Source organism: Mus caroli, unplaced genomic scaffold (assembly GCF_978045245.1).
Source record: "Mus caroli unplaced genomic scaffold, Mus_caroli_1 scaffold_17, whole genome shotgun sequence".
In the NCBI taxonomy this organism is placed as follows: domain Eukaryota; kingdom Metazoa; phylum Chordata; class Mammalia; order Rodentia; family Muridae; genus Mus; species Mus caroli.
The window spans coordinates 55,361,389-55,380,756 of NW_028227272.1; positions in this window are offsets into that span (position 1 = coordinate 55,361,389).

Sequence of the window (19,368 nt, forward strand, 5' to 3'; positions counted from 1 at the left end):
TTTCATTTTGAAGAGAAGCATAGGAAGGCAGAGGAAGAAGAGAAGAAGGTAGAAAAGAAGGAGGATGGGGGAAAAAAGGAAGGCAAAGGGGGCAGGAAGAGAAATAGGGAGGACAAAGGAGAGAGGGGGAAGTGGACGGAGAGGGTGGGGAGGAGAAAGGAGATTAGCTTTCCATCATTCTCTTTTGTCTAAGAACTTGAAAGGAATCTTCATGAGCTAGATAGGATGCATGCTGCATGAACTGTCTCTAGTAATGTAATGAAACGAGTGTTTGGGATTTTCTTTCTTTCTTCCTTTGGTTTGTTTTGAGACTAAAAGCAGGCTATCTGGAAAGAGAAAACAGCCTTCATAATCAATGAGTGAGGAAGGCGAAGTAGTAGCTCCTGGAGAGAGAAGCCAGGAGTGACAGATAATCACTTCATTTGCCTCTCTGTTCTCTGGAGACAGTCCTCACGGAGAGAGTCTCACTGAGGCGCTCCCTGGGGGCCTTTCTGGAGACAATCTTCATGGAAAGAGTCCCATGAGGGGCTCCTGTGGGATTTTTCCCCTAATGGATGGATGTCTCCGTAGTAAACATGGTGAAAATTGGTTTTGCTTTGTCTCCTAAATGTAGGACCATATGGATTTAAAAAAAAAAAAAATCATTGCTGGCAACCAGCTCTGCATGACAGCACTGCACACAAATACCATGGGCAATGATGAATGGGTTGAGGAATGTGGGTTGCATTGTACTGAAAGGGTAAGACATTATGTCTATGTAATTGCTTCATCTCCCTTGGGAGAGACATAGTTCAAAGAAATTTGAGCATAAATGACTCACAAGAAATTTTGTTGGGGTTATCCAGGAGTCACCTCTCTGATTACAATGAAAAAAAAAATCTATTTTCTTAAGGCACCATAGGTGCACCTCACTGTGGATCTCACACAGGTATTTAAATTATGAACTTTGACATTTTTGTGGCATCTTTTCAAAGACAGAGAGAAATTACAGACACGAAGCCATCAGAGACCTGTCCATTTGAAGGGGACTTTTCAACATTTTCCTCAGCTGCATAATAAGCAATTTAGATCTTTCATTTCAGGCATCATTCTCCCATATTTAGTTGTTAGTATTTCCCATCAGAATATGCTGATATGAATCCTGAGAAGTCCATACTAATGGGTTCTAATTAACAACTGTTTGTGTAAGCTTTCTGGTTTTAAGTTTAAAAACTACCTTTGGAAATCTAGGTATTATAAAGCACTTTGGTTAGAGAACTATACTAATAGTTAACCAAAAAGAAGCTTAACAAATGGTGTTGCTCGAATGCTTTGTAGAACTGGCTGACTGGCTGGTCTCTCCCTGTTGAAGTAAGTAGCTTTGATTATTTATTGCCTTTGAACATTTTCAAGACTTTCACTATTTACATGAATCTACCTGGTCTTGTTCTGAGATGTTCCAGGCCATTCTTGCTATAATTGATGATTTTTAAAATATGGGAAACTGGTACTATAATCTGTATTTACCAAACTTCTACCTCAGCTAACACAAAGTAATCCCTGGTCCTCTGATGTCATGTTATCGGACTGAAAGCATTGCTTCTGAACTCTGACAGCAGACTTAAATAGAACATTCTGGAATATTCTCGCTACAGCATGATGGAACAGTTGCCATTGTCCTGAACCAAATGTTTCTTTACAATCAGTCGCTTCTCTTCTGTTGAGATCCAGATTGTTAGCAGCAACCAACAGTGATCCTCATGGACCTTCTAAGTAAATCATTTGTTTCCTTCCTTTGTAGTTTTTGCCATTTTTCTTAGCAAACAAAATTATCTATTCTACCAGCTTAACTATTACACCATGTTAAAGGCATCAAAAAAAAAAAAATAAGTGGAGGTATTTTACAGCCAGATTTCTGAGCCACAAATCTTACCTCTATCCTTTCCTTGCGTGTACCCTGGGAAAAGACACGAGGTACTAGCTCTATTTCCTAAGTCCTTCATCTACAAAATAGGAATCAAATGAACTCACTTATGTTAACTATATATAAAAATAATTCACAAGTTATGATTTTATTTCCAATTATTTCTCTTAGTGTTGTCTCATAAAAAGTCTAGAATATCATAGTATATGTATTTGTCAAAATAAGCCATTGATAAAAGTGCAAATAAAATGAGTGCCAGTGAGAAAAGGTCTTCAGGATTGCCCTTAAGCTTGAGGTTTAGGACTACACAAGATGCTGGCTTCCTGTCTAGACCTTTGGCAGAATCAGCCTTGACCCAGCTGCTCACAGATTATCCTTTTCATCATCCCAATTCTTCCATAACTCTCAATGCTATAGAGCACCCACAAGAGAGTCAGGCTCTAAGTGGATTGTGGTAATCGTATGAGAGTGTTCTGTAAAGAACGCCTTTTCATAGCCTTGTAGTTTGGAGAGGGAATGTATATCAGGATGATCCAGGGAGATAATTCAGCAGGAAAGCCTACTGAATTGCTTATTATTATTTGTAAGGAGCTGGGACTAGTCAAGGGCAGAGTCATCTGGGTTGGTGCACATACATCATCCAATTGTCAAGGCAGGGAAGCACTACAATCCCTCTTGAAAGAGAGAAAGAAAGAAAGAAAGAAAGAAAGAAAGAAAGAAAGAAAGAAAGAAAGAAAGAAGAAAGAAAGAAAGAGAAAGGAAGGAAGGAAGGGAAAAGAAAGGAAAGGAAAAAAGGGAAAGGAAAGGAAAGGAAAGGAAAGGAAAGGAAAGGAAAGGAAAGGAAAGGAAAGGAAAGGAAAGGAAAGGAAAGGAAAGGAAAGGAAAGGAAAGGAAAGGAAAAAGGAAAAGGGAAAGGGAAAGGGAAAGGAAAGGAAAGGGAAAGGGAAAGAGAAAGCAGAAGGGTTACCTCTCAAGTAAAAGTCTGTCAAAGGTCTCTTTAGGTCAATTTCTAAAAGCACCCACCTCTTTAGTGACAGGCTGAGGCTGCTGCATTGTAGATCTTCCTGATTACATTCTTGCATTCCTCAGTTTTTCTGAATGCTTGTGATTCCATAAAGCATATATACTACATAACAAAGGTTTTTCACAATACACATCCTGAATCCCGCACCTATGACTTTTTAAATGGTAATGCTTTTAAATACCCTTAATACAATAACGCAACTAAAGTTATTCCTACAATTATTACAGGGGAAAATGTTATAACAATTATAGACGAAGTACACACATGAGTTATTTCGTTTTATGGAGATGGCTTTAAAGGGTTAAACTGCTTGTGTGTCTGTTTCCTATGACATCTTTCCTTTTACTATAGTGTTAAGGACCCACTGGAATGTACTTGTCTGAAAATAACAGAAAACTCTGCCCAAGCTTGTTTAAATAAAATTAAATATTATTTAAATAATAATGTACTTAAGTAAGCACATTTCCGAGCCCACTGGAGAGGACAACACATAGGTTGACCAGCCTCATGATGTTAAACAAGAGGTTCAATAATGGCAGAAGAAAGTCTGTTCTTCCTTTTTTTTTTTCTCTTCCATTTGCAATGTTGGAAGATGTTTCCTCTCATGCGGATGGAATGCTTTCCAGGCTGGGTCACATGCATCCTCAGATTTGTGTATTGGTACATGGATCGGATTTGACTTCAAGGGTAAGAGGGAAAAGAATCAGAAGAGACCTTGTCTGGGTATATAGCTAAGCCAGTAGAATACTCTCCTACCACACAGGAAGCCCTGGATTTTCTCCCCAGTACCACATAAACTCAACTGGCAGTGCACACCTGTAAGCCTAGCAGTTTGGAAGTGGAAGTGAGACATCAGAAAGTCAAAGTTACCCTCAGCTACTTCAAGGTCATCTTCAGCTTCATGGGCCTTTCAAGGCCAATCTGGGATGCCTAAGAACCTGACTCAAAAACTAAAAAACTAAAAAAATTAAAAAAAAAACCACAATCACAGTCAGCTATTGGATGGATCACAGGGCTCCCAATGGAGGAGCTAAAGGGATCTGCAACCCTATAGGTGGAACAACATTATGAACTAACCAGTACCCCAGAACTCTTGACTCTAGCTGCATATGTATCAAAAGATGGCCTAGTCGGCCATCACTGGAAAGAGAGGCCCATTGGACATGCAAACTTTATATGCCCCAGTACAGGGGAACGCCAGGGCCAAAAAAATGGGAATGGGTGGGTAGGGAAGTTGGGAGGAGGGTATGGGGGACTTTTGGGATAGCACTGGAAATGTAATTGAGGAAAATACGTAATAAAAAATATTTAAAAAAAAAGACTTCAAAAAAAACCCCACAATACACAAGACAACAACTATACAAACTAAAAGTAAACATACATGCATATAAAGCTATGTCATTGGAATGCAATTCTCTAATTCTAAACAAATTACTTCTAAAATGGAGATGGTACTGTATCAGAAGTACTTAAACACTTGGTGCAGCATATGCCCTACACCTACAGGTGAAAAAGCAGCAGAAGCCGTTCCCAGAAAGCACAATTATGAACCAAAATTTCACAAAATTGGTGGGGGATCAAAATAGTGCACCCAAACACTCTTAAAGTTCTCCTCCAAGAATCCATGAGCATCGAGGCTATCAACCCAGCAGAGCATCCCATCAGGTGAATGAAGCATTCTGTTAGAATTCTGTTCTCCCTTCCGCTGTCTAGACATGAGCACAGCTACCTTTTTATCTTCAAAGGAAAAAAGGCTTCCCATGTGAGCCAGGGCAGTCTTTGACCTTGACCTGCTATGAGAGGCCAGCTCCTGACCACTGGCTCATGCTCCGGAAATTGCAGCTGTATTCTTTCCTTGTTCTCCTGTGTTGCTCTTCTGCCAGCTCCCTACACACTACGTCACCTAGGTCACCCTGACCCTCCCATTCTCTTTGGCCAGATTCTTTCCTCTAGTTCTTAATTCTTTCACTCTACATTAAAGTATTCCAGACTCTGACGTGCAAATTTACCAAGCACGTGTTTTGGAGTGGCACACTAGTAGACATTTTGCCTGTATCAGCTTGCTAATGGTTGGCAACTACTACAGAGGTATCTTGGTTAGGGTTTTACTACTATGACCAAACACCATGACCAAGGCAACTCTTATAAAGATGACACTTAATTGAGGCTGGCTTGCAGGTTCAGAGGCTCAGTACGTTGTCATCAAGGTGAGAGCATGGCAGTGTCCAGGCAGGCCTGGGGATGGAAAAGCTGAGAGTTCTACCTCCAGTTTGGAAGGTTGCTAGCAGAAGACTGACTTCCAGGCAGCTAGGACAAGGGTCTTAAAGCCCATGCCCACAGTGACACACCTACTCCAACAAGGTCACACCTCCTAATAGTGCCACTCCCTGGGCCAAGCGTATAGAAACCATCACAATAGGGAAAGCATTATTCACCTTCGTATATTCGGAGGAAGTTGCTATACAGAGAAGTTAGTGAGAAGACAGAACGGGATTTGAACCCAGACCTGCCTTATGACAGCTCATGTACGCTCTTTATACAACATCACATCCCTAGATTTTCTGTGTTCTCTTCACACTTGCAAATTACATTTCATATGTGACAAAAGAAAGGGTAAGAAAAGAAACCAAGCCAAATCCTTGTCTAGGGTCTAGGGTCTTCTAGGACTTTTATATTTTATATTTAACATTTATATATAATCATCAAAACTTCATTCTTTATTTACTGCCCTGAGAGGTTTTATTTTGAGTCAATAACAGGAAATATCTGGCATGTGATTGTTATGAGCGAAACACAGTGTTTTTCTACCTTTCTTTCAGCTTTTTCTTTGAAATGCTCCTCCTGCATTTCTAACCTCATTCCCATCGTCAGCCATCCTCTCCACATTCCAGTCAGGGGTGTGGCATCACAGACACACCATCTCTCCACAATGCTGGGATTGTGAAGGGAGACAGAGCTCTCCTTTCAAATCCACTTGCCAAGTAACAGTAGTCAGCCTGCAGTTCTGAGGTACTGAGAACAGAACCTCAGACTTTCCTTTCTCTGAATCAGGTTCAGAAATGCCAAGTAGTGAATGATGAGGACAGAGTAGGTTCTTTGCTGAGCAGGTGGCAGCCGTAGTCTCAGGGAAAGGCTGGATGCTTCCATCCCAGCCAGGGGCTATCATTTCAGCTGCTGGGAGGTGGTGAGACACACAGAGACCCAGGGAAGTGCTATAATAGTAGGGTGTATGAAGGGCAGAAGGACGATGACAATTTAACTTATAAAATAGGAAAACTTCTCATCGACTAGAGCTATGGACTGACTGAATATCCTTTGGGAGAAAGAGGAGAGTGGGTGACAAAATATGAAGAGACCCAGGTCAGCTGGTATTCCAATGTCATTAGTGACAGCTTCTTCTTAGAGAACCATGTCTGCATTTTGTGTCCTTATGGTATAGTGACCACAAGATATCTACCTGAAATTGTTCCTGACTAAACACTGTATTATATATCCTCATACAAGGACCACAAAGGGGTATTTTCTTTAAAGCAAACAAAGTCATAGTTAGGGGAAGGCCTTGGATTCTGGGATAATAATAATTAACACCAAGAAAACTTAACCTAATCTCCAAAGACTAGATACCACGTGGAGCTCTCAGGATACCGTAGGGCGTCAAGGACATAGTCAACCACACACTGGTGAATCCTGAGACCCAGGGTCCACACAAAGTAACATTTGGAGAAATGTCAGAAGACAGGGAATTCTGCAAGAAAATCTCTTCAGCTACAATAGACAAAAGGAATAACAACCTGAGAATTGCCTGGGTGGCTCTGCATCATCCAACAACAAGGGTGGCAATCCATAGGCTGGGATGTGAATGTGTTCTTTATGGATTCAAACAGTGCATTCTCAACACAGCACACAGTCTCCACAGTGCTTGTGCATGCACGCGAGCGCGCGCACACACACACACACACACACACACACACACACACACACACCAGTCTCAAAAGCAACATTGTTCCAGCTTTTGTAGACCATATTGGCCTAATTTTGCAGATATACTTTTTACTAATTAAACTTTTCTGAAACCCTCATAGCCTGCTAATTCACTTAGATATGCTTACGAGAAGTTTTCTTTAAAGAAAAAATATTCCATGGTATTAACTACTTGCGGTAACCTTGAAGAAGGACAATCTCTCCATCCTACCACCCAGTCAGAAAGCATGTCGTAGACCACACTTTGAAAATGAAGGAGATAAAGTGGTGAACAAGGGTTCACTGGGGACTCTCTTACATTGTGGAACAATTCACAATGCACAAGCTCTTATCAGTTCCAAGGCTCTATTTCTTCCTTTGTGCAATATTCTTCTGCTTGGCAAGGAATACAATTAAAAGCATTGGTACATGATACAGAAGACAAGGATAGCCAAGGAGACTGTAGCCATTATACTCCTGATATCATCAAAATAGACAACTTTCAGATCACGGAGAATAAAGATGTCCCAGTGTATTCTGTAAGCCTTCACAGGCCGTATGGGCAAAGAATACACATTTGTGTTAATTTTTCTCAAACTGCAATGTCTTCATGCTTCTATTGCTTTTTCGAAGAACTGAATGGGGAAACACATTTTTAGCCAATAAAAGTTTGATGGTTAGTTGAATTAAAATTTAAACGTGATATCAAAATGACCTAGAGATTGTCTATAGTAGTGTTTGGGATTGAAACAGAGGACACATGTATCATGGAATTACATCTCCAGCTCAAAATTCTCTAAAATGAATTTTTTTACCATAACACAAGGGCTGAAAACAATTAGCATATTTCATAGGGCAACTGTTAAATCTTGAGATCTCCTCCCAGACCCTCCCTAGGCCCTCCATGCTTTGCCCATACTGTTTGCTTCTTTTAACCTTTATTTTGCTCATACTGTTTGTTCCTTTTAACCTTTATTTTACTGAATTGCTTCTTTTAAACTTTATTCTACTGAAACCCCGACTATTCCTCTCTGTGACACCTTCCAGATCCTTCCAACAAGCAGCAATGTCACCATCCTCTATATTTACCCTAAGACATTCTGTAGTATACATATTTGTGTAGTTATCCGAATTGCAATCCTAAGCCTCTTAAAGGAGACAGCACTACTTATCCATACTCATTTCTCATAATGCTAACGAAGAGTGTATGTTATAAATTAACTGAGATCTATGTCATTCAGTAGAGAAGAGCAGTTTTACTCCAATTCTGTACTCCACTTCTGTAAAGAGGACAGTAGTTCTGACCTATAGCAAAGTGTGTAGAGTAGGATCTCTCCTTAGAATGAGTTCAGTGTGGACGCATCTGTCTTGTGTTTTGTTGTAACTGTCCAGGTACAAGTGACTTTGTTCACAAAGAACAGAAACATGATATGTAGTCCTAAGTGGGGTTTGGTTTTTTCTCCTCTCAAATAAATGTATTTATAGGTAGCAACTATAGTGTAGATTTGGATGCCATCAGAACTTCTAGTTCCTTCTATTTTTCTACTTTGTACTCAGTGAACTAGCTTCTGTCTTTACATTCCAAACTACATCTTGTACATGTAATAAGGACACATGCTCCACTATGTTCATGGCAGCCTTATTTATAATAGCCAGAAGCTGGAAAGAACCCAGATCTCCTTCAACAGAGGAATGGATATAGAAAATGTGGTACATTTACACAATGGAGTACTACTCAGCTATCATAGAGGATCATGTATAGGCAGGAAGAAAGAAATAGTACAAATGGCATTGCTGAGCAAGCCTTTCCCTTTTACAAGTTTATGGGAACCTTCCCTGATGGTTCTTATATTTTACTGGCCAGAATTAAGTCACTTGGGCATCTTTTTTTGAAAGATGTACATGTGTATATTTAATAGAGTACTTTGCCATTCCAAATGAAAAGGAGAGAAATAAAGAGGGAAATTACATTGGTAACTAAATATGACTAACAGATTCCTTATTAATATCAAAATTTATAAGACGTTGAAAACGGGGAAGAGAGAATATCTGTGTTAAGTATTTGTGTGTGGTTTTACTGGTCCGTTGCCCGTTGAGCTGAACACTGAGTGATGATCTCTCAGGGCTTGAGAATGGTGCAATTACACAGGTGTATATTATGCATACGTTTCTTAATATATATTCTTAATCTTTGGTACACGGAATTACATAGACACTCACCCTCCCAAAAGTGGTGCCTGTGATAAACATTCACTGAGGAATGACCCTCTGCTAAGCCCTACACCAAAATGTTTAACTGCACCTCTTATTTAAACCTCAACAATTTTGTGTCAAGATCCTCTTACTAACCCCATTTTACAGATTAATAAACCAGAACTTTGATGTGAAGCCCAGATATAAAATCTAGAATCTTATCCACTTGACCAGGAAAAATAGTAGGATATTTTTGAAAGGGTAAATAACAATCACTAACATGCTTCAACCTAGAATGGTAGTGAAGATATTTTCTCAGGAAGCATCCATATCTGGAGGGGGAGGGGAAGTCTTAGGAAAGGCCATACCTAAATTCTAAATGAGAACAGAATTTTTATCTAAATAAAAATTGACCTCCATTCTTTTATGCACATACTGGCGATTTTAAAAACCCTCTCCTCCAGAAACAGTCCTCCATTGCTGGTGGGATGGCAAGCTGGTACAACCACTCTGGAAATCAGTTTGGCAGTTCCTCAGAAAATTGGACATAGTTCTACCAGAAGATCCACTCCTGAGTATATACCCAGAAGATGCTCCAACATGTAATAAGGACACATGCTCCACTATGTTCATAGCAGCCTTATTTATAATAGCCAGAAGCTGGAAAGAACCCAGATGCATCTCAACAGAGGAATGGATATAGAAAATGTGGTACATTTACACAATGGAATATTACCCAGCTATTAAAAACAATGAGTTCATGAAATTCTCAGGCAAATGGATGGAACTAGAAAATATCCAGAGTGAGGTAACCCAATCACAAAAGAACACACATGGTATGCACTCACTGATAAGTGGATATTAGCCCAGAAGCTCAGAATATCCAAGATACAATTCACAGACCAAATGAAGCTCAAGAAGAAGGAAGACCAAAATATGGATACTTCAGTCCTTCTTGGAAGGGGGAACCAAATACCCATGGGAGGAGATAAAGACACAAAGTGTGGAGCAGAGACTGAAGGAAAGGCCATCCAGAGACTGCCCCACCTGGGGATCCATCCCATATACAGACACCAGACACTACTGTAGATGCCAAGAAGTGCTTGCTGACATGAGTCTAATATAGCTGTCTCCTGAGAGGCTCTGCCAGTGCCTGACAAATACAGAGGTGGATTCTCACAGCTAACCACTGGACTGAGCACAGGGTCCCCAATGGAGGAGCTGAAGGAGCTTGCAACCCCATAGGAGGAACAGCAATATGAACTAACCAGTGCCCCCAGAGCTCCCTGAGATTAAACCACCAACCAAGGAGTACACATGGTAGAGGGACCCATGGCTCTAGCCTTATTGCAGCAGAGGATGGCCTTGTGGGACCTCAATGGGAGGAGAGAGGCCCTTGGTCCTGTGAAGGCTCTATAACCAAGTTTAGAGGAATGCCAGGATAGGGAAGCAGGAGTGGGTGGGTTGGTGACCAGGGGTAGGGGAAAGGGGGTTTTCGAAGCAGAAACCAGGAAAGGGGATAACATTTGAAATGTAAAAAAAAATCTAATAAAATTAATAATAATAATAATAATAATGAAGAAAAATCCTCACTGCAGTCTGCTATCGTTTTGTCTCTTGACATGAGACAACAAAACCAGTGTAAAACATTCGCTGTTCCCCAGCAACAAATAGATTGGTAACTTGGGATTTAAGCATGATTATGAGAAAAAAAAATCAGGATTTTATGTTGCTCAGCCAACTCTATAGATCTTGGTCTGTTGCTCCTCAATCTAGCAAGGCTCTAGGTCAGAGCATGCTCTTGTCCATGAGGAAAGTCGCTATGAAAATGGAAACAGGCATTGAACTTCAGAGACATGGGACGGTCGTAGTTACTGAATGAAGCATGGCATACTACAGCCCACAGTAGGTCTACAAGGACAGTTAAGCCGCTGCATAATATGGCAGGGCAGAGTGTTCCAGATTCTTAAGTGAAATTTCAGAACAATCCATCCTTTATGACTTTTTGGATACTCACTGTGACACCAGGGTGGAGAAGGGGCTCAGTATCCTCGCATTAAACCTATAGGCATTGAGTAACGTGGCCAGGGCTTCATTTTCAGCTGATTCGTGTGCCCATACTTGCAGATCCTTACACTCACCTCACTGAGAGCTAGGAGACATGAGTAATGCATGCATGAAGTGCTGAATATTGAGTGCTACTTGTCCTCCAGTGGCTAGAGTTGGCACTAGGCATGGGAGTTGGTAGTTCCATATTAAAGTTTGTGATTCTTCACTAGTTGCAAGAAGGTACCTCAAACCCTTGTCACATACCTCTTTCTGAAGTACACTAGTGTTGGGTGCAGTTGTAAAATCACGCTACCGTCCTTTCCAATTTATTATCTCTGTTTCTCCTCCTGCCTTAATCTCAATGGCTTGTTCCACCTAGTCCTTGCCAAACATCTTTGGGAACCTGCCTGTAGCAGAAGCCACAGGCCCTAGCTGACTCCAAGGTCTTACATGGTTGCTGCATCCCTTTTCCTCCAAAGCATGGCAGTAAAAGCCCCTTCTCTCCTTCCCTCATCTCCTTTCCTCTTGGGACCCAGAAGTCCCACCTGTCACACTCAGCAATTGACTCCTGGTCTTCCTTATTGACAAATCAAGAACCAATTAGGGAACTAGACCTTAGTATCAGAACCTCCCGTCACACACCAGTAAAAGGAAATTGTGAAAACAACATTACAAAGATAACATTGAATCCACTGCCATGGGTGATCTACTTGTTTAAGGTGAAAGGGCTATTAGGTAAGCATCGTGTCTGACCTGCTGCTAAGGTTTAGATATTATTTGCAGCCTATCTTGCTGACCAGTGTTCCTGTAGCTACAAATCAGTGTTGTGACAGAGGCACCTCAGGTCAGTGGCACCATGTGAGTGCCAAGTGTTTCATTTAGACTTTTACATCAGAGGCAAATGCACATAGCATTTATACAGCCTCGGATAGACCCAAGGTAAAAACATGCAGGTTTTTAAATTATAAAATGCTAATGATGGAACCCACACAAACTAATTGTCACAATCAAGCATAGAGTGGAATTGTTCTCAACAGTTTCCTCACTGTTCAGGGAAGCCTTAGGCTTCTATGAGGGATTCTCCGAAGTTGGAAGGTCCCAACTTTGGCCTTTATCTCTGTGGAGTAGTTCAGTGTATGCTATAGTTCACAGACTTAAGACTTATTATTTTAGATGGCTGATTTTCTTCTCAGTCGTATTGGAAACCTGATGGGAAAATAGTTAACATTGTCATATGTTCTGACCATTTCATACTCTCAGGATGGCCTCCACAATAATTCATGTTGTTTTCTTCTAAATAACATTTTTGTATCCTTTGCTGCCTTTGTTAAACGCATAAAGGTAACCTTTCTCTGTTCTTTGGCGATGTCAGTGACTGAAACCCACACCATGTGAGTCCTAGCCAAACTTCTGAGCTATACCCATAACCCTTGGTGTTTGAGACAGAGTCTCTCTAGTACAGGCCGTCTTGAACTTATTTCACAGCCCTGTCTGGTCTTAAACTCATAATCTCCTGTCTCTATCCCGAGGGTCTAGGATTATAGATATATACCACCATACCCAGATCACAGAGGTAATATTTGAGAAAGGATATTTAGACCATAGCTATCCTTTCTTCCATAAATATTAGTTAATTCTCTTATTGTCTGACTAGAGAATATAAAGACAAGGCTTAATTATTCAAACAGAATGGACAAAGAACATCAATTACAGAAATAATTTCAGACTCAGTAACAAAATCTTGCTAGGTAAGAATTGGAATGTTTCATATGCACAATAGGTAGCATGGAAGTTGAGAAGTAAGTTACAGGAGAGAGGGCATTGTTACAGATGAGATTTGAGGATAATATTTTTACATGCCATTAGACACAGCTTAATTGTTTCATTTTATTTTCCACGAGCAAAATAATTATATTTCAATTTCCATTCTGGGCATGTATAACATTATTTTCTCTTAATGAATGGCTTCTTTAACCATCATGAGTGGCCGTATGAGTTTGTTCATTGGAAGGAATTTCAATTTAATTATGCAGATAGTTATCATTAAAATGTGAGGCTAATTCAGTTTGTCTCTCTGGTGAGAAATATTATTTTGTAGGTGATTTAATTAATGGCATGTGTATATATAAACTAACAGTAGCTATACTGAATATGTTCATGAGTGATTTATGTTGTGTAAGTACCTTCTGGATATTACTTTTGAATATAAGAGGAGTGGAAAATAACAGAGAGACTAAATGAAACCTGGTTTACCTATGTTCAATAATATATCTTAAAAGGAAAAATAACTACTTGAAGTCAAAATATCTAAATAAATACTTAGATGGATACTGTTCATATCTGTGTCCATATGGATGATTCTTTGTCCCTATATGAGTTTTTGTGACTTAATAATCTGTGACTTTTACAAAGGCCATGCTTCTCCCTTTCATTTCGTTAGGTTAGTAGTAAAAGGCATGTGTGTCATGTATATTGTTATACACACCCAAATTGAATTTCAGATCCACAAATGTACATGAAATATTGATTTAGAAGAAGCAGTGATAGGTAAATCTATATAAGTGGTAAGAAAGTAATTTTATTTATTCAAAAGTCTACACGGATTAGACATGTCCTGTCCTTTAGGATGAGGGAGAAATACCGGTGTAGGCAAATAATATTCTCTTTTGTTTCTCCCCTAGAAGTTACTGCAATCAGCAGTCAATCCTTCAAAAGAAATCATCCACTTTGTTCCTTTTGTACTCTATGTTAGCTCTGAACCAAATGATAGTGTGTGTCAGTCAAATGCAATACTTACAATGGCATTAAAATCTGACTATCAATGCAGAAGGTCACGGAAAATTGGGTTATCCTGAATAATATCTCATTTGCTTTACATCCACAATCTATCATTTTGTAAGCCATGGTTAACAAAATGTCAAGAATAAAAAAGAACCTGCTTCAGTGAGAATATACATCTTCATCTCATTTATGTGTTATTGTGTTAGGCAGGCTAACATTAGCTTGCCAGTGAACATGGTATGAAAGGGATAATACACTTATTTGCTTTAAAAGACCTTAGGTCTTCCTTTCAAACACCAAATTTCTAAAGGCTTGATGCTAGAATCCTACATTATTGACTTATTTTAAACTTAAAGAATTTAAGTTAATATGTAGTTGAAGAGCTAAAACCAAATAGTTGAAGGAAATGATGTATTTTAAACTTACTGTTTCTATTTCTGTTTTCTTGGTTCACAGAATATTTAAATTTGATTATATTATTTACTTCTCCTAGTATAATGGGTATTAGTTACCTAGATGATTCCAAATTCTCTAGCTAGCTATGCCCACCTTTTTAAATATACTGACCTAATAAGAGTTAGAACTCTAGTTTCTTGTCAAGAGGGTAGGGGGTAGCATAAAGATTTAATTTTCTCATACTTATGGTTCTGACAGTCTCCTGATCTCTCGTTTTTCACCTCCTAAGGATACTGCCCTTTCTTATGTACAATCAATAAGCCAGATACTGTCCTAGTGCCCTTCCCAATGCCATAAGTTTCATCCAAATCAAGGCTACGACTGGCAAACGGAATGGAACATTTGGGAAAAGAGCAAAGATTGCAATATATCATACACAACAAATGTCCTGAATTTCTCTATTAGATCTCTCTAATTATTATTTTTTTAAAGTTTTAAGATTTTATTTTTTTAATATTTATAATATATTTATTAGATATTTTCTTTATATACATTCGAATGCTATCCCGAAAGTTCCATATATCTTCCCCCAGCCCTGCTCCCCTACCCACCCACTCCCACTTCTTTGCCCTGGCATTCCCCTCTACTGGGGCATATAAAGTTTGCAATACCAAGGAGCCTCTCTTTCCAGTGATGGCCGACTAGGCCATGTTCTGCTACATATGCAGCTAGAGACACGAGTTCTGAGGGTACTGGTTAGTTCATATTGTTGTTCCACCTATAGGGTTGCAGACCCCTTCAGCTCCTTGGGTACTTTCTCTAGCTCCTCCATTGGGGGCCCTGTGTTCCATCTTATAGATGACTGTGAGTATCTAGTTCTGTATTTGTCAGGCCCTGGCATAGCCTCATATGAGACAGCTATACCAGGGTCCCTTCAGCAAAATCTTGCTGGCATATGCAATAGTGTCTGGGTTTGGTGGCTGATTATGGGATGGATCCCCGGGTAGACTAATAGACTGGCTACACAAACAGATCTCTCTAATTATTATTACAGCACCTGTTTGTTTATTGTGTGAGCTAGTCGGCCATGTCCTAGTTTTGATCCAGCCTGCCTCCCACCAGGCTGAGACTGCAGGCATCACTCCTGACTTAGTTCAATGTTTCAAGGCACCTTGGCATTCATACAACTGGATAATTCTATTTCTCTAGTGTTGGCAGCTGCAGCTTCCTGCCACATAGCTAAGCAGCTTTATCTCCTCTGATTCTGTCTTCTTCTGGATAATGTTACCTTCCTTACTCCAAGGTCCTGCTCACTTCCTCTACAGAACAGAACAGTGGTTATTCTTTTTTAGCCTATCCACGCAGGCATTGCTGATGTGGAGTTAGCCTGCTTGTTTGGGAGTTGTTTTTCAAGCACCCCTTTAGGTACACTTCTGTTCAGAGTAAACATTTCCCAGAGACCAATTCTGTATTCTTCAGTTTTTTTTTCTCTCTCTCCTTCCCATATTATGTAGCAATTTGGAAACGAAAGACTTAGAATTTATCCAAGAGATAAAAGACTGGAGAACTCACTGGGGAGCTGGCTCAGTGAGGGAAGCATTTACTCGACGCACACTTGAAGATCTGAATTCAGACCTCCAGAGCCCACCCTTATTACAGTGTTCCAATGGAGATATAGTAGGGGGAGACAGCAGAAACTCCAGAAGCTATTTGTTTGCTAACCTGGAGCCGGAGGTTCAAATCAGAAACTTTGTATCAAGCAAGGCAGGCAGAAGCTGAGACTAACCCCAAGGTCCGCCTTTGACTTCTACTATACACTAAGGCACACATACACGCTGCATTCCCTCACCCAAACACACACACACACAAAGGTGAAGAAAGAAATGGGGTGGTGGACAAAGGGAGGAAGCGGGACAGACAATGAAATGATGAAATCACTCATCTTTAAATTTCTCACAGTATTCATCCATTTTCTGTACCTGACAGAGAAACTTAAGCTGAGGCTGGGACCTTGCAGGCTAAAGAGCCGTCCGTCCGCAGCAGGAGCTCAGTGCATACACTTTCTCCAGGGCTGAAACAGCTGAGTTTCTCGGATGCTAAACAGTATCTCAGGTCTAAATTTTAATTCTTCGCTGTTCCCAGCAAAAATGCCTGCAGGAAAAGACAGAGGATAGAGCCATGGCAGTATGTAGCTACTTCACTTCTAAAACACACTGTCTCGGACACTGAGCTGTTTTCAGTATTTGTATGTAAGTGGTATGTTAACCATTCATGTATAATTAATTCCCTTATTTCTAGGCAATTTTCACATGCTCTCACTGAAGCCTTCCATCAGCGAGAAACACTCGAGTAGAGGCTTCTTGTTCTGAACCACGGGAGAATTAACCAGTTCATTTTATCTAATTAATTTACCTTTAGTATAGAAATTAATCTCAGGGTCTTCTGTATACTAGGCAAGTATTCTACCACTGAACCACACTCTCAATCCCAAATTTCTTATATTGCTAAAACATAAACCCCGGGTAGAGTAATAGTGTGGTGAAGAACAGAAATGGAGAGAGAGATGGTTGCAGTAACTAAAACATAGTGGAAAGAAATCATAGTAGTCAGTGACATACGCTGATGTTACTCTTGCAAGAAAAATTATAACTAATAACCTGCTTGTAGAAACTAAACACCTCCTAGAAAATATATAAAGAAATACAATGAACACCCTTCCCTTGAATTTGCTGCAACAACTATCTTTTTCCCAAGTTGATAAATGAGAAGTCTGAAGACTAAACCTGAAAGCCTTGTCTGAGAAGATGAGCCAAAGGAAAGACAAGCACATAAGGGGAGGGGTGTCTGCAAACCATTTTTGTTCACAGAAGGGATCATTAGCAGAATTCAGATGCTCAGCAGCAAACACGGCTATAAACATTTGCCTGGACGGCCACCGGACAAAGAAAACACTCCTGTGAGAACAGAGACCAGAGCTTAGGCCTCTCGTCTTTGAAGTTTGAAGTATTTCCGGGGACTGCCATAGGCTTCTCTCTCTCTGACCTCAGGGGAAGATCACAAAGGCAAATTCTCCTTCATTCCCCCCTTTCAGTTTTCCTGCCAAAAACAGGGCCACGGATAAAGCTCACCAGTGATTCATGACATACCATCACCGTAAGGTTTCCAGTATAAATGCCATTTTAAGCGAGTCTCTTATGTTTTATTAATGCTTGAAAGACATTTAACAGCAATGATGGTGCCAAATGATTCTTCCCATATCATGTCATTAAAAGCCAGATGTCTGCAGTGACAGAAGCCCAGGCCGACAGCCCTCGGGGGCTTTCCCTCCTGTTCTCCTTTCCTAAGCTCATTTACAAGATGAAATTGTGGGGTGTGGCTCCTCATATTTCTTTCTCTCTGGATGTCAAGTCCCGTTGCTCTTTATTAACTAGGAGAAGAAGAAAGGAAAAGAACGAGAAAACAAAAAGAGGAAGAAGGAGATATCAGGGAAGAGAAGATCTTGTAAATTAAAATTCACATCAGAAATCTGTTTCTATTTTTAAACATCTTCCCATGGAGTGACTATGCATTAAAATGATACAGACCTTTATTCCTAGTGTATCATACTCAGTTATCCTATGTGGTGTTTTCCTCAAGTCCATCTCTGCCCTAGAGCCTACATTCAAAGCATTATTTCATTTACCAACCCAAAGAGACAACTGCGGTGGTTGCAGGGTCTGGCTCATGTCCAGGATCTCGTGTGTTGTGAGGCCTCCACTACTTCTGGGCTTGTGCTGTTGTTTTGCACCCAAGGGAATCTCTAAAGTTCTCACCTTCTTGAGATTCTGTAGGAAAGCTGAGGGGCCGGGCTTGACAACGGGACACACTCTAGCTTCTAGCTATGGCCCCTATGACGGTGGTGACCTTCTACAAACCTATTCATGCTGAGTGATTTTTCACAATCACCAGTTAGGTCCTGGCCCTGCGCAGGTGAATCTCATGGGTCAAACTGCCCTATCCCCACTGACTCAGCGGACATCAGCCTACAGGGAAACTAAGTCCCCCGAGGCAAAGAGAAAGGCAAGGTGGATTAGAGAAGTATGCAGAAAGTATGGGAGAGTAAATGTAAACCTGGACTGCCCTCTGGCAGTGACTGGTCTAGACTCGAATGCTTGATATATGACTTTGGTGGAAGGTTCCCGGGAAACATTCCGCTATCTCACAGAAGCCTTCTGAAACTGGTTGTACAACCATAATCAGAAGTGGAGAGACATGGTGGGCAGCACTTTGTCTCAATTCTCGCTTCGGTGCTCCTCCTATGACTTCCCATGGTCAGGCAGTAGGGGAACGTTCTCCGGCTGTTCTCCAGCCAAACCCCCAGAAAGGAAACTCAGGAAGCTGAAAGGCAAAAGAGTACGAGGACAGACGGCTAGCATCATTTTTCAGACGCTGGTTTCTCCCTCTCTTCTTTTCCCTGTTCTGTCCTCTGAAACACTTCACCGCTTTATTTTCTACTTTAACAACTCTTAGCATACCAAAACAGAAAATGAGAGCACCCCTCTCTTTTGTGATGGGGGAATTACTTATAAGAAATTCGGAGTCTTTTCAGGCTGTACTCCCCAGAGGGGGGACAGCCACAACTCCAGCGTTTTCTTTTCTAGAAAGGTTCCCGTACCTGAGCTAGTTCACTCTGCTTCTTGTGCAGTTCCATGTAGCTGAAGGAATCCTAGCCAGCAGCTTCTAACCCTTTGCTGTGTCCACCTTGTGGCCTCCGGTTATCACTAGGTGGTCATACAGAAGGAGTGATCCAACATGTGAGGTGCTTCATCTCAGGGACTATCACTTGAATCCTTGGCTTAGGACTGGCTGTTTGCTGGGGTAGGTCATAGTGTTAGGTCTGTCAGTTCTCGCCTCCAAATTGGCACTGGTGACGATGGATTTGTTTAAATGTTTGTCTTCTCCACTAGCATGTAAGCTTCTCTAACTGAACTTTGTATGACCAGGGCGTATATTGGTAGTGCTTTCTTCACTACACGATAGATGTTTAGCAGATACGACTGGGGGGGGGGGGGGGCTTATTGTG